Genomic DNA, 18,017 nt, shown 5'->3' on the forward strand with positions numbered 1-18,017 from the left:
GTTTTTCTTCTTGGATTGAGGTCATCTTTTTAAAAGTGTCTGCACTAGATTGTCCTCTTCTTTTTATACATGTGTGTGGAATATACCTCTGGTATCAATTTGATGGATGTTCTTTAAAGAAGATTCCTTATTCACCTGACTGTGAAAGATAAGTGACATTTTCTTGCTTATACATCATAGTTTAGATCAGGGGTCTTCAAACTTGGCCCTCCAGATGCTGTGGAACTACACATCCCAGCATGCACTGCAGATAGTTTTAGCATGCTGTTATATCAAAAAGGTGGCAGTGCATGCTGGGATGTGTAGTTCCACAGCAGCTGGAGGGCCAAGTTTGAAGACCCCTGGTTTAGATAGAAGGTGCTCAGGTAAAACTACTTCTAAATTTTTTTCAAGGGCATGTGGGATAACGGATACATTTACTAGGCAATTTGCTTTGAAATAAGGCAAGAAGGTATAGAAGGAAAATCCTTCTTATGATTGTATACCGATTGCTATGTAGTGTGGGTAGGATTAATATATTTTGTGTTCACAGTGCTAGTTCCACAATCGTAATTCATGAGAGACCCTACTCTCACGGTAATAATAAAGCTTTAGTTCTATGATATTTACAAGTAAAGTTCCCATAGTGTTCTTTAGATATAGTATTTGTTGGTAACTGATATTAAGTAAACAAGGTTTTAATAGCATACCATTGTGATGTAATCTGTTAACAACACTAATTCCTAAACTGGGGAGGAAAAAAATTGTGAGATTATTAAAGCAAAATATTTATTCTTTGGTTGCTCTTTAGTAAGATGACAACTTTGTTTCTTGTAATTTTTTCATTTCAACATCTTTAAAAAAATCATAATTTTTGCAGTTTTTTTCTCCATTCAATAGCTGTGGAATCATGTGCTTTCCTGAAATTTGTTATACAAAATAAGTGACAGTGATTATTTATTTGAAAACATTTTTGCAAGATCATATCCATAACTATCTAACTGTTACCCTCTTAAAAAATCAATGCGATTTCTTGACATTTGTTTAATTATTAAAGGAAAGGAACATTTTATTTATTATATGATTTTTTTAAATAAAATTAAATGATACTCAAAACACTGTTGAGACCCTTTGATATGTACAAACTGAAATCATTAAGAATAATATCTGAATTGACAGCAACCATGTTGTGACGGGTGTGGTATATTATATCGACATTTTTTAGCTCAACATGAAAATGTCAACATGATTGTAAAATTAACACAGAACATGATGACACATTTATAGTATAGACATTTACCATGTAGACATTCAGTATGTCGACAGTGATGTCATCTAGAAATGTCAGCAATGTCTTTTTTGTCCAGTTTTATCTTTAGCCCTAACACTAATGCTGACCTTTAATCAAAATGTTGACATTATGACAATGTTGTAATTTTCTAAGTCAACATTCTTTCAATGTTGACATTTTGCAGGTGTCAACATTTTAACCATTTCGACATAACGGATGTTGACAATTTGACTGGAGACATAGGGGTCAATCTTATTCCATGCAATGGTGCAAGTTATCATTGCAATGATGTTAAAACACCGGCAACGTCACCACACCTTGCACCCTTTGCGGCTCACTCCGAGCTTGAGTTCGCTAAATTTCACTTGGAGCCCTATGGGGCTTCGAGCACTTTTAGGCAAATTCGTGATGCTGTCAAGACTGCCATTGTTGCGATAACTCGCACCAGCGAGTACATCACGCACAATTGGAGTGACTCCATTGTGACTGCATACCGTTGTGACAGCATGCAATAACATTATTACACAGAATTACTGTACATAATCATCAGCTTATGGGTGAATATAACAATAAGACATTTGAAGAAGCAATTTTGATAAAGACATGAGAAAATACATCAAAATGTAGATGCTTTGCAAATTTTCAACATAATGCATTTATTGCAATTCATTAAAATGTATGGGATTATATATTATTTTCTTCTATTTCCCAGGGGAAACTCATGTGTGTGGGGGAGGGTTTGGCTCATATGGAGATATTCCTAATCTTCACCACTATGCTACAAACATTTCCTTTGAAGCTCACATTGACCAGAATGACCTAGACATCACACCAGAACCCAAGAACAATGGTTCTTGAACTCGGACCTTTAAAATGTTTGCTGTCCTTGTTGAGGATGTACTCAATGAACTACATCATAACTAATAAGAAATAAGACTGTAAAGGCCCCCATACACGAGGTGATTTGTATCCGATCCAATCTCCCATACAATTCCGTAGAAAATTCTTCCCTTGATATTCTGTACATTTGTATTGAGGAATGGTACAATTCTACAAATGATCATACTATCCAATGTATCTTAAATGATCGTAAATCGTTTACAATCAATTGTATGTAGCAAATACACACACCATGCATCTGTTGGAATGTCAAAAGGAGAGGACTTATCTAGGGGGTATAAAGGCAGCATCCATTTTAGATCTGTGCACACTCTGCTCAGTGACTAGTGAAGCTTGGTTTTATACCCTCCTGAATGCTTTACTTTGCTAGTGTGTTTTGCTTTGTTAAGGCTTGCCTTTTTACAAAGTGTATTATTTCTCTACTTTCTGATGGATTCCTATTGCCATAAGCTTCTGCTAGCCTATGGCTATTTGAGGATGAAAGGTGTATGGCCTGCGGAGAGGATGAGGATGTGCTCTTGCTGAACCAAGGAGTGGAGGAGGGAGAGCCATTCCACTATGCCCCTATTGATGGAAATTAGGGAGAACAACCCGGACAATTATCGCAACTATCTGCAGATGGATGACGCCACATTCCAGGAGTTGCTGCATCTGGTGACCCCCTATATCCAGAAGCAGGACACCAAAAGGAGGAGGACCATTCTGGCTGAGGAAAGGCTGATTGTAACGCTGAGGTACATGGCTACAGGGAAGTCATTTGAAGACCAGAAGTTTTCGACCCTAATTTCCCCCCAGGCATTGGGGCACATCATCCTGTAGACCTGTGATGCCATTGTCAATGTCTTGAAGTTCCATTACTTCAAAGAAAGTAAAACATTACACATTTGTTTCTTGTGAAATATTTTTTTTTATTTAAACACAATGGGGTTTAGTAAAACAACTGACATGGCTGTATATATATTTATAATGTTTGTGGGTAAATAATTCCAAACCAACATGGCTGATTTATTTTGTGTACCAAACCAACAAGGTACAGTATATTTACCATATAAAAAGTTGTATGTCCACTAGGGGTGTGCACCGGCCACTTTTTGTGTTTTGGTTTTGGACCTAGATCTTTCTTCGTGTTTTGGATCTGGATTGGTTTTGCCAAAACCACCCTTCCGTGTTTTGGGTTCTGGGTTTTGTGTTTTGGATCTGTATTTTTTTTTAAAAAAGCATAAAAACAGCTAAAATCACAGAATTTGTGGGTTTTTCTACTCCTATGCTATTATTAACCTCAATAACCTTCATTTCCACTCATTTCCAGTCTATTCTGAACACCTCACACCTCACAATATTGTTTTTATGGCCTAAAGTTTGCACCGAGGTAGCTGGATGACTATGCTAAGCGACACGAGTGGGCGGCACAAACACGTGGCCCATCTAGGAGTGACACTGCAGTGGCAGACAGGATGGCAGTTTGAAAAACTAGGCCCCAAACAGTACATACTGCAAAGAAAAAAAAGAGGTGCAAGATGGAATTGTCCTTGGGCCCTCCCACCCACCGTCCCACCCACCCTTATGTTGTATAAATAGGACATGCACACTTAACAAACCAATCATTTCAGCGCCAGGGTCTGCCACATGACTGTGGCTGAAATGATTGGTTCGTTTGGGCCCCCACAAAACAAGCTGGCAATTAATGTGTCCCTGCACAAACTGGTTCTACGGAGGCAAGATGTCGTCCTCATCCTCCTCATCCACCGATTCCTTGGATAAAACAGGAAAAAGGGATTTAGGTGACCCTGGACTGCTTACGGTCTGAGCCAAAGTTTCTGAACTTGACAGTAACTTTTTATGAACGTGCTGCAGGTGCCGTATAAGGGAGGATGTTCCTAGGTGGTTAACGTCCCTACCCCTACTTATTTCACCTTTACATATGTTACATATGGCAAGACAGTTGTTGTCCGGATTTGGATAGAAATATTGCCAGACCAAAGAGGTGGAATGTTTGGTCTTCTGCCCAGGCATGACCGTGATGGGCTTTTTCATCCCACGGACAACAACTGTCTCCCCCGGAGCCTGATTTAAACAAACCACATCACCATCAGAATCCTCCTCGCCAACTTCCTCCTCAGTGCCAGCTACACCAGTATCCTCATCCTGTTGTACTTCAACAGTGACATCTTCAATTTGCATATCAGCAAGTGGACTGTGGGTGCTCCTTTCAGCACTTGCAGGGGGCGTGCAAATGGTGGAAAGAGCCACCTCTTCCCGTCCAGTGCTGGGAAGGTCAGGCATCGCAACCGCCACCACACTTGGACTCTCCATGGGGATTTGTGATATCTTCTTAGAACACACAGTTCTTCGCTGTGCTTTTGCCAGCTTAACTCGTTTGATTTTTTTAGCGGAAGGAGGGTTTCCATCATCATGTGAAGCTGAACCACTAGTCATGAACATAGGGAAAGACCTTAGCCGTTCCTTGCCACTCCGTGTCGTAAATGGCTTATTGGCAAGTTTACGTTTCTCTTCAGATGATTTAAATGTTTTTTTCAAGGTCATTTTCCTGAACTTTGTCATTTGGGATTGTATGTGCCCTCTACTATGACATTGGGCATCGGCCTTGGCAGACGACATTGATGGCATGTTATCGTCTATGTCATGACTAGTGGCAGCAGCTTCAGCACTAGGAGGAAGTGGTTCTTGATCTTTCCCTATTTTATTTTTATCGGAGAAAGTTTGGTCCTCCATTTATGTTATATTGATATATACGTGCGGCTAAGGCGCACACAAACACAGAAATTTTTTTATTTTGTTGGAGACTAGTGCACTTTGTGGGTTACACCACACTTTAAGAAATGAGCCAGCCAGCCCTTTACTTATGGGACACAGGCGCACGCTTGGCACTACTTTGTTGATGCACGTGCGGCTACTGCGCACACAATTCACAAATACAGAAAATATTTTTTTATTTGGTTTGGACTGGAGTGTACTTTGGGGTTTACAGTACCCTTTAACGGTCATGCCAGGCGGCCCTTTACTTATTACACAGGCGCACGCTTGGCACTACTTTGTTGATGCACGTGCGGCTACTGCGCACACAATTCACAAACACAGAAAATTTTTTTATTTGGTTTGGAGTGTACTTTGGGGGTTACAGCACCCTTTAACAGTCAAGCAAGCTGGCCCTTTACTTATGACACAGGCGCACGCTTGGCACTACTTTGATGATGCACGTGCAGCTACTGCGCACACAATTCACAAACACAGAAAAAAATTTTTTATTTGGTTTGGAGTGTACTTTGGGGGTTACAGCACCCTTTAATGGTCAAGCCAGCCGGCCCGTTACATATGACACAGGCGCACGCTTGGCACTACTTTGATGATGCACGTGCGGCTACTGCGCACACAATTCACAAACACCGAAAATATTTTTTTATTTGGTTTGGACTGGAGTGTACTTTGGGGGTTACAGTACCCTTTAACGGTCAAGCCAGCCGGCCCTTTACTTATGACACAGGCGCACGCTTGGCACTAATTTGTTGATGCACGTGCGGCTACTGCGCACACAATTCACAAACACAGAAAAAATAATTTTTTTTTAGCACTTGGGGGGTGCACCCCTGATGAACAGAGCACCCCCTGGACAACACTACAGCACCCCTTTAGGACTGGGACACTGCACAGGACTTTGGAGTGGACACAGCCCCTATTGACAACTGACTGCACAACACAGTCCAGCCAGCCCCTATGGACTTTGAAGTAGTGGACACAGCCCCTATTAACAACAGCAGCACAGCACAACACAGCCAGCCCCTATGGACTTTGAAGTAGTGGACACAGCCCCTATGGACAACAGCAGCACAGCGCAGCACAGCACAGCACAACACTACTCTGCACTACACTACACTACACAGCCCAGCCTGCCCTAACTCCCACCCTCCCTCTTCACTGTCCACAGCCGAGTGAGAAAATGGCACCGACGCGGGTACCTTATATAAGGTCCAAAACCCGCGAGACTCGGAAGGCGGGATGATGACGTTTTGCCTCGATTTCAGAATCCGAGTCAGGCGGGAAAAGTCGAGCATGACTCGGATCGGACTCGGATCGGGGGGGGTTCGGATTTCAGAAATCCGAACCCGCTCACACCTAATGGCCACAAGTAAAAAAAATGTCTGATAGTTAAAATGGTAAAACCTTGGTGGCGCAGGGGTTAAAACTCATTGGTGGGCCAGGGGTATGCATTGGGAGTCAGGGGTTAAAATACAGTTTGGGGGTAGGGATATGCATTTGTGGTTCAGGGGTTAAATACACTTTGGGGGGCAGGGGTATGCATTGGAGGTACTGTGGTTAAATACATTTTTGGGGGCAGGTTATACATTGGTGGCAGAGGGGTTAAAACTCATTGGTGGGCAGCAAAAGTGCGTATGATCTGTGTCAAATCATACACGATGGCTCGCAATCTTTCTGCAAAACCATTTTATCTATGATGCCGATCCACAACGTCAGGGACGCACATCGCATTGTAATATTGTAATCATGTATGAAAACACTAATTTTCACACGATTGGTCGTTATGATCAGTCAAAAATGGTCAAATCGTGTGAAAAATTGCCTTGGGCACCTTTAGACATACAGACACAGTGTACATCATTTTTTTGTTTGTACATAGAAAAATATATTGCTAATAAGTTACTGGAATTATCTACTATATAAAAGCAAAAATTTGTCCTTATTAAAACACGGTAGAGGCAACTAAAAAATGTAACATTGAAATGAATTACTGTTAATTTTTAGTTAATGAAAATCCACAATTTTTGCATAGCATTCGCCCTCTAAAGGCCAGGTACAGAATTACAAAAGGATTTTGCTTATTTACTATTTTACTTTTCTATCTTCTGTACTATATAAAAGCAAAAATTTGTCCCTCTGTCTTTCTATACATATCCACAGTTTACAAGCGAAGATCATGACATTTTACATTTGAGCGTATTAAAACATGGCAGAGCTAACTAAAATTGTGTTACATCGAAATTAATTACTGTTAACTTTTAATTAATTTAAAAACATAATTTTTGCTGATCTCTCATTATGGGGCCTCACGGCATATGGGTAGGGCCTTGGAGCAAGCATTTTGTGTTGTCATGTTTTGTCATGATCTTAATGTTTATTATCGAAGAGAGCTTTAGCAGGCTTGGCCAGCATTCTCAGCTCTCTGACTATACCAAATTACGCAACAACATTGACTTCTTTCTTCCAACTGTGTCAAAATGATAACTTTGCAATGACCCTGCTATACTGTGAGATTCCAAAATATTACACATGGAATGCTTCTCCCAAAGTTTTTCTGTACAGAAAACAGGGAGTCACTGTAGATGGTTATCCTTGTGTCAGAGCAACAGAAGCTCTTGGCTGTATTTACACTGTACATCCTACAAATTTTGAATGCTTCTATCTCCAAAGTTTGCTTTACACCGCTACAAGTCCTACTTCCTTTGCAGACCTTAGGACTGTTGTTGGGGAAGTTTGTCAAACTTTTCGTGAGGCCTGCCTAAGGAGAGGTTGGTTGGAGGATGATGTGTAAACAAACATTCTGAAAATCCCGGGCAACGCCGGGTACTCCAGCTAGTAATATATATTTCCAAATTGTTAAGTGTAAAGCCTCACAATGAATACAATACCAACTTTGGACAGTAGATAGCAGTAGTACCTAATCCAAGTATAAATATTGAACTGTGTGTTCTAATAAATTACAGTAATTGCTTGACAAGTACAACAAAAGATAATGCATAGCTATTTCGATCTATTTCCAAGTGGACTTAGTACATTATAAATCTGATCTATGACTAGACACTTGGTGTTTGAATGTGAAAGCATGTCTTCATGTCTGAGTCATAACAGTTAACGAGGACCAACATAAAATTATAATGCATAATGTCAGAAACAAAGTGACAATCTATCAATGCATTTATACATGGACTCCTGCAGTGTAAAAATTGTGCTAGTTTGCAGGTTTCTATATTTAATACAATATTTTTTGTTTTAAATATTTGTGTTTATTTTACACTATGCTTTTACAGGTGCACTACTGGTTCCCGGATGTTGGATGCCAAAGTATTTGCACTTCAAATGTCAGATATCCTGGTTAATATATACACTTAATGAAATCTTCCTCCAAAATATATAATAATAATATGATATATGGCTTATTGTTACAGAAATCTTTAATCCCCACGCAAAGATATAATTCTAACATTACACAACTGATAAACTGCATAGTCAAATTATATTTTCTGCTTGTTAGCAATCTGACCACTTAGTTTGACTAAAACTAATCTATTAGCTAACATTCGAAGTGTGATAATATAGATGACAAGAGCTACTTAATTATAGAGTCTCTGAAATGTATTTGATTATACTAAATCTGATATACATGGCATTAGGATTAGATATAGGAATAATGTGGATTGCTACTGTTCTAAGTAACAATCCACAGTTCAATAAGGCTGCCACTGTTCGCATTCCACTTGCATTCCATTGACATAAATCAGATCAAATATGGGCGTTGCTCTTCTTGAGCGGATATGATGTAATCAAGATGGCTGCTGGCACACAAAATGTTTTCCACTTGCATTTCAGAAACTTAGAAGGCCAGATCCGGTATGGCTGCCATTTCCCTTGAACTGAAAGTGATGTAGTAAAGATGGCGCCAGCAATCAGCCCGCGTTCCACCTATGTTATAACCAGATTCAACAGGATAGTTTCATTGTAGGGAGGTGGATATTTGATTTGATGTATTTGATGTGGTTTTTGCATTCCAATGTTGCTAAGCAACAACAAAGTGGCTGTAATATTCAGTCTGCCCTCCACTGATCTTTTGGTTATTAAGCACCACAACAAATATTATTTATCAGCCATAGCCTGCAATAATGCAGTAACTATAAGTAGTAAGTGTAGTCATTAACCATTTTATAAGGTCAGTTTTCACTAGGGTTTCAGCACATTGGTATTATGACTCTGCACCTTTGCTTGTCCTATATTTCATAATTATATATTTATGAAGTGTTACAGGAACAATTAACGTTAAGACTATTTATTCATCTGAAAATTTAAAGCGAGTATACAAAATGTGATTACTATTGAAGATATTTGTTGTAATATGTTTTTCCCTTCTGCAAAGTGTTTGGCCACAGGTAAGGATTGTAAGTCTAGGGTAATTTGAAGTGGCGATAAGGCTTTTTTGATAGAAGACCTAAGTTGTGCAAGTCACTCCTTGAGCTTCCTTGAGGTCTGCTATAAATTGAGTAGCCCACCAGGGCACTTTAGAACATAAATCACAAATTTAAGGTTACAGTCAAGTCTGTATTTGGGTTTGTATTTCTTATTATTAAGAGGATTCCTGAACAATGATCCCATCAACAAGAAAGGGCATGTGGTATAGCCAGGACAATGGTAGACACCTAGTCTAGCAGTAAGTCAGTTTGGTATGGAGTTTTTGGTTTGACTAGAGCAGTGGTTCTCAATGTGTGCGCCACGGCTCCCTCCTATGGCGCTGAAGCAGGGGTGCTGTGAGTGGATGATCCTTGCAAGTCAGCTGCTGCCTCATTAACAGCCCTTGATACTTTAAACAGCACATGCTTTGCTGCTGGGCTCACTGATTGTAAGAGCAGTGTGACCTGACTTTATTTTGTTTTTCCTGTCTTTCTTATATTGCTAGTGCAGACTGTCACTAACTTAACCAGAGGAAAGTCCAGGAGTCCCACTGTGAGGTGCAAAAAACTGCTGAAACATTAAAGGTGCATCGAAGTAAAAAAGTTTGGGAACAAATGGACTAGAGTCACTTTTTACCAGGAGGTTTCTAAGAATCGGACCTCACCTACTGTATATGCAAAGTAGGGTATGTATTTTACGACTCTAGAAAGAGTACGTTCCATAGTGATAAGATGGCAGTGGCGGAGTACTGTCAAGATACTATAGAGGATATGCTGTATTAATCCAAATCTTTTACATCAGTTTCAGTGGTCTGTAAAAATAAGGATTCAAGTATTAATAAACTCACCCTCTGGATTGCATTTAAGATTTCTGTCTTACCATGCCCCTTCTAAGAAATGTTGACCCTTTGATACTTTATTGTCTTTGAGGTTATGCAAACCAGTATGAACTTTTAAAAATAAGGCAGTTTCTTGTCAGTTGTAAATATATTAGTTGACAATTTATTATCAAATATTGAAACTTAGACATCCAAGAAATTGATGGTCTTTGAACTGAAAGTGGCACTAAATCTGATGGTACTGGGAATATTGTTGAGATAACAAATCCAACAGTTTCTGTTCTCAATGGTGGTGTCTAAAGACACACAAAGCATGATTGCAACATCTGTAGACACTTACAGTGAGCATCTCAGTCCTTGCACATTGGGACACATGGATGTACACCAGGGAAGGGCTCTGTAGTGGCATTAGCATAAAGTCACAGACCCAACTGCATCAAAAGATGCAAGGACAGCTGCAACTGCCTCAAACTCAGAATCAGAACCTATGAGGAGAGAATATTCTACCCCGCCCCTTCTCAGACACCATCCTCTCATTAGATCTGCCTTCACTAGGGTTGCTACCAGAAATTTCCTGGGCTGGTTTTCCATCCCAATCCATCCCTGAGCAATTCTGATGGTGGACCACCATATGCTGTTTTCTCCAGAATGACTTTCTTACAGTCATCCATTGCTAGTTTGTTAGCCATGCTTGTTTATAATGTTGACACACAAGCTTGACCAGTTTAAATTCTTCACTAATATTCTCCAAGAAATGTAGTTAAATAATGTATCTTAGATGAAACTATACCTTATCTGTACCATTAATTGTAGATAAACATCAACATGTTAGGGTACAAGTTGACAAAGTGAGCCTATGACTAAGGTTATTGGTTTGCCTGCTGGGTGTAGAAGATATTTTGTGTTAAGTGTACATGATGGGTATTTTGGTAATTCTTGTTTAAGAAATGCACCTGTTTCCATATTGATATATCACTTATCAATGCCAAATGAAATATTACTGTCACTTTCCCCTTTGTAGCTCCATGTGGGATCATAAGTGATGGTAAGGTTGCAGTCAACATCTTTCAATTGAATTTCAATTTCAGTCATATAATCTGTGTCAGAACCATAACTAGACTTTTTGGTGCCCTGTGTCAGAGAGATCTTTGGCGCCCCCCCTTCATTTTTGAAATAGGGACATAAGGTAGTGCACCTGAAAAAGGGCCATGGCCTCATGCGGAAGGACCAGGGAAGGGCAGGAGATGCTGGGGATAAAAGAAGAGAAAGCCACAAGTGAGAGTGATAATAAATAGGAAAATTAACATGCCCAAACAGCGCCCACTGCCCTGCGGTGCCCTGTGCCATGGCACTGGTTGCACTACCCTAGTTACGGCCCTGATCTGTGTGTCTAAGGCACACAATGTATTGCCTGCTGCTCTAATAGAGAAATAACAATTACAACACTTTGAGCTACTTTAATGTAAACTATCTGACCTAAAACAGAGACAATGGTTGAGCATAGTTTAGGGTTACCTATATGTATCTGCCACTCAGAGTCACAGCAGGAATTTATTGTGCCCAGTGCCAGTGCTAGGGTAATCAGCACCCCCCTGCAAACTATAAATTGCGCCCTCCCACCCATATTCTATAAAGGTACAGCATGTCCTGAAGAGCTGTGGTCTCACAAGTAAGGAGCTTGACAATGCATTCCGATCCCCAATTTAAATTACACCACACACAGCACAATCTTATTCACATTACTCCACATAGTGCCCAATTCACATTACACCACATAGTAGTGTCCCTTATTCATGTTATGACACATAGTAGTGCCCCTTTTTCACATTACACTACACAGTAGTGCCCCTTATACACATAATACCAAAGTAGTAGTGCCCCTTATACACATGTCACTGTAGTACTGATAGAAAATCAGACCCCCATCTGCATCCAAATAATTGTAGAGGGCTCAGATTTTAATGGAACGTCATCCTAGGACAGAATTTAAGCAAATCATGTAAGACGTGCTTTCAGTCATGTGATCCTGTACTGCTACCACATTGCAGCCTTTCCTACCATTTACATGTATGTTGCCCATGGTTTTTAGATTACCAAATAAATATACTTAGAATAAATGTGTCAAAGCAATACAGGAGGACAATTAGGTAACATTGGTAATAAAAATGTGGCAGCAGGGTGTTTCGTGGTCAGTCTAGTAGAGTTTTACTGGGGCTCATAGACCTCCACTTACACCCCTAGGAAGCTTCTTCAATTATCAGGAAAATAGATTACAAATCGGTAATGGGGGATAGTCTCCATTTGGATCTTCTATAAGAACATGACCTCCACCTACTCTGCGCCTGGTGGGATGGCTGCTACCTACAGTAACACAAACTACCAGGAACATTTGTATCAGTAACACATACAAAAAATATAACATAATATAGCTGCATTATTATTCCATCTACCATTTAACATTTTGCAGCAAATAAAGTAGCAGTTTTGAATTAAGTGACCATCAGATAATACAGGGAAAATCCCAGGGACCACCATATAATGCAGGGAACATCGCAGTGACCACCAGATAAAGTAGGCAACAGTGACTGCCAAATAATGCATAGAGCGTAACAGTGACTTCCAAATAATACATAGGGCATAACAGTGACTGCCAAATAATGCATAGAGTGTAACAGTGACAGCCACGTAATGCATAGCGCATAACAGTGACCACCAGATACTGCATACAGCGTAACAGTGACAGCCAAATAATGCATAGAGCATAACAGTGACTGTCAAATAATGCATAGAGTATAATAGTGACTGCCAAATAATGCATAGAGTATAATAGTGACTGTCAAATAATGCATAGAGTGTAACAGTGATGCCAGATATTGCATACAGTGTTACAGTGACTGTCAAATAATGTTTAGGGATAAATTTACTAAGAATCGAGAATGGTCAACTGTAGTTTTTTTTATCTCGATTTGCATCGCCGAATCTCAGGTGATTTTCCCGTTTTTCATCTTGCAAATTTACTAAGAAGTGATTTTAGCTGAAAGTGAGTTGGCCAATGGTGAAGCAGATTGAGATATCTCCCCAGAGTTGCAAGTGAAGATGAGATTACTCACCCAAGATTGCAGTGTTTTCTCTCTGCAAATCTCTCCCGAGCTAGCAACCTGCACATATCAGTGAGGTATGTGCTGGCTGCTTGTGTGTTAAGACCTGTAAAAAATGGGTTAAATGTTGTAAAAAAAATTACATAGGGTCCCCCCCTAAAGCCTAACCAGCCTTGGAAATGCCAGCCAGTCCTGGTACCTAAAATTATAGGGAACAAAATTAGTACGGTCCAACTGTAATTTAGTTACCAGCACCAGGCTTCAGGGCCAGTACTGGTTTTAATTATAGGGGGGAACAAATTGCATAGGGGTCCTCCTATAATTAAAACCAGCACTGGACCCTTTCTAGTGGGGGGCTGATGCCACAGCCAGGGAAGCTCTTTCACCGGGCCCCCCTGTTGCAGCATCAGTCCTGACCGCTAGCCAGCCCAGACCAGGGATCTCTGGAGAGTTGAGGACCCACCCAATAAAGGGGTCCCCCCCTCCAGGGCACCCCTTGTCTAGGCTGATAGCCCAGGGCTATCCATGCCACCCCTGGGCGGTGGGTGATGAGTTGATAGTATATGTAAACACAAAGAGACAACTCTAGGGGACTCTTCACCGGATATAATAGCTCACCCAAATATCAAAATAAACCAGCATTAACCAATGTATGGAGACAAAAAAAGTTCCAAGATTATAATCTGGTTGGTGGTGCTCCCCAAGAGTAATGAAATATATCAAAAAGAAAAGGTATATCCTGTAAAGCAGGATAACCGAAAAAACTCTTGTGTGGAGGCACACTTAATAGTTACTCTTTATAGTAAATCATAAAATATAACTTTTATTAAATATATTTTTAAAACAAAGAGACAACTTTATATTGAATACATACACATTAACATCAAGTATAATATACGTGTAGTGGTGCTACTGAACAAATATTTGGACCACACACGATTTTGAAAGTAATTGGGATATGACTTAATCAGACCACTGTATATTTATGATAATTATCCTATTACTATAGTACCCTTTAATAGTTAAGTTGAATAAGAAAGAAGGCGAAATATATTCAATGCTTGTTACATCAAAGACTTATGATATAAATATCCTATAGCACATTGGCTTATTCATTGTAATTACACAAGCATATTGTAAATCCGGCATCTGAAAAGTTAAACAGCACTTGCTCAATGAAAATCTAGATCTTCTCCGAATGTAAAAATGTCCTTAGAATAGATTTCAGCAAAGAGCATCCAAAATTATTTATTTGTTAGAGTATTTCAACAAATCATAATATAGTTAATAGGCTGTAAACCATTTATCTCACTACTCAAAAGCATATGTGGGTACCTTCTGTTTAACAATAATTGCATAAGCGTTTTACCTCATTTATATATACACACCACCTGTTGTCAGATTGCTTTGCTGTATTGAAATGCTAATATATAGACAGATGTATCCGCACAAACTCTATAGTTAATATATGCTGACCAGCGCCAAAGTGTTAAGTAATTCAGCACAGTTGTAAATTGTGGCCTAATTAGAATTTGTAGAATTTAGACATATATAATATGTACATAGTTACATTCGGTGGCAGAAAACATACTGATACCAATCATATAAGCTGGGCTTGATACACATTGTCAGGTCCATACAAAACTCTTTAATAAGAACCAATAGGTAATCAATGGATATTAGTAAAAAGACCTCATGCAATCATATTGATTTGTCATGAGTAGTTAGAGCTACAAATGCTCACTTCCCTCGTGACACAGTGCAGGTATAATAAAGATATAACTCACTGCTGAAGCTGGTACCTTTATGTAGTTGCCGCACTCGCCTGCGGGATGTCTTCAGACGCCAGCCGGGAGATCAGCTGTGCACCGCTGATCCGCTGATCCACCCTCTCTGCTGTGGACGCGCATTTCACCGATCCGGCTTTCTCAACAAGGGGCCAGATACTGCATCACATCACGGCTGCTCTTTTATAGGTTGCCTGTTACATGACCTCATCTGAGACCTCCCCTGTCTGCATTGCATGGTGGGGGGATCAGACGGGTTATAATCAAGAGAGTCTTATGTCAGGCATTAAAAAAATGCAATCAAAAATGATTGAACAATTATCTATAATACATATTAGTAATAAATAATTTATCAGGATGATCAAGGTGTCTTAATGTATCAGAAATATAGATCTAAATTGGAAATTATATACACACAGATTCTATTCATAAATTAGCAATTCTGACACATCTATGGGATTTATTATCGCTGTGCCAAATAAACATAGGGTAATGTATGTGGTTACCCCTATACTAATAGACTGTTCAACTCAATAGGATGATATAAAAATATATCTCCTATATTCTAAAATTCTGCTTGGACCAGTCCATATTAAAATCAGTGTTCATATCATATTCCCTAAAATACATATCAGGACACCACAGCAATAAATAGGCCAAGAGGGAACAAATAACAAACTTGCATATATATATATATATATATATATATATATATATATACACCTCTACTGCATAAACCTTTGTGTATACATTACTGCATATACCCTCATCCAGGATAGATGAGTGAATCAAATAAGTAGGAGAACATCCTATAAAAAACCAACCATAATGCCAAATATAACACTGGTGGTACCGACTAACTGGAGACAAGATATAATTGTCTCCTTATAATCACTATTATAAAAAATTTATGTCTTGAAGTAGCTAATCATGTCTCTGCTGTTCACATTTATCACATATAAGTCAAATGGACCAGGTAAATATTAGGAGTCATAGAGTCTAGGGGCAGCTGGGGCTGTTTGCAGATGGGGTTAAAAGCACCAAGTGTTAAATGCACAAAGTGTGATTACATAACAGTTAATCAAACAATTATCCTGCATGAATATGGACTAATCATCTTTTTATTTAATTTCATCCCTCAGGTACGTGACTGTCACATCCTGTTTATTGCACCTATATTCTGCATAGAACTTCATGCTTGCAATTGTGGGTGGATTTAATGTACGTGACTGTCCCATCCTGCTTATTGCACCTATATTCTGCATAGAACTTCATGCTTGCAATTGTGTATGGATTTAATGTACGTGACTGTCTCTCTCGCATAGATTTTTATTTTATTCTTTTTTTCCTGTATAGTCTGTATTGGTCAGTGAAGCATAGTTTATGGTATATATCTGGCCTGGTTTTTGCTCCAACTCAGAGCAAGTTATCTCCTTTGATCTGCAAACCAATTGATTCAGCTGTAGCCTGTCCTAATCAAGGGATACCACTCCTTATATTCAGTCTAGGGGCAGCTGGAGCTGTTTGCAGCTGGGGTTAAAAGCACCAAGTGTGATTACATAACAGTTAATCAAACCATTGAACAAACATTGACCAACATCTAAGGTAATTTCAGATTAAGAAACTGATTGCTTTAAAATTTGTCTAAAAATAACAAACCTAAAACTCATCATGTACTACGCATTTCTTTATATCTACTCCCTCCTTTGTATTTTCTCTAAGGATATAACATCCCTAACTCTCCCTGCATCTCCCCTCTCTGGGCACACTGCCGCCCTATTGAGTCACTCACCTCCTCTAAAAACTAATGAGCTTTCTTTTCATCAAAAATTGACAATTACAGCCTCATTGTGTCACTATAAAAAACTTTTACACACCTACAACTATATCTATTTCTCCATCCTCCTGCTTTTATTATCTGGTGACATATAACCAAATCCAGGGCCCACACACATACAGCGGATTTACTATGGAATAAATACCCTGCAAACCTCACATGTCTCCCATCACCCTCCAAATCAATAAATGTGCCTTATAGAATTCACACTTGATCACAACTTATTTTACATCTGAACATCTCTTTACAATAACTACTTTCACCAATTTCTACATTTACCTGAGAATGCTGGTTCACACGTTAACCAAACTCTCTAAATTGCCCTTCATGAAGTGGCTTTAGCCACCCGTCAGACTTCACGTAAACTGATATAACAGCCATGGCTTTCCACAGACACCTACAAAAACTGCCTCTTAAAGTAGAATGTCAGTGGCATAAATCTTAATTCAAATGACTTCCACACATACTGTAAAATAGGAATCCAGCCATCTGTCATCCTAACCCTCTGTCCCATGCTCACTGTCTACCCCATCTGTGTCACCCCTATCTGTCTGCCCATCCCCTTTAGAATGTAAGCTCTCACGGGCAGGGCCCTCTATCCTGTTGTCCTTATCTTTTCTTTACTTATACTATCTGCTCTATACTCAAAAGCACCTAACCCGTGACTTTTGCCATCCTGCTTCTGTTGCAGCAGTGTTTATATACCATGTACTTGTCTTGTAGTGTCTTAAACTGTATGACACTGTTTTCTTGTTCTGCTCAACTGTTTATGTACTATGTTTGTGCACTATGTTTATGTACTATGTAAGGTGCTGCAGTACCCTTGTGGCGCCATATAAATAAAGGATAATAATAATAATAAATAATAATAATAGAGTTGGGCGCCCACAACCACAAAAGCCGTTTGGGTCTGAAATCAATCCAATAATGGACCTCACCCATGCATGTGGAGAGAGGATAATAGAAGGACAAAGGAACCAACCACAAACAGAAGATTTGAAGCATTGAAAATCAAAGATACCTTTATGACCCTATCTGTTTACAATCAGTATAAGTTGGGGTACGTCTGCCTTTATATTGTACCACATGCATG

This window comes from Taudactylus pleione, unplaced genomic scaffold (genome assembly GCF_031769625.1).
Source record: "Taudactylus pleione unplaced genomic scaffold, aTauple2 ptg000199l, whole genome shotgun sequence".
In the NCBI taxonomy this organism is placed as follows: Eukaryota; Metazoa; Chordata; class Amphibia; order Anura; family Myobatrachidae; genus Taudactylus; species Taudactylus pleione.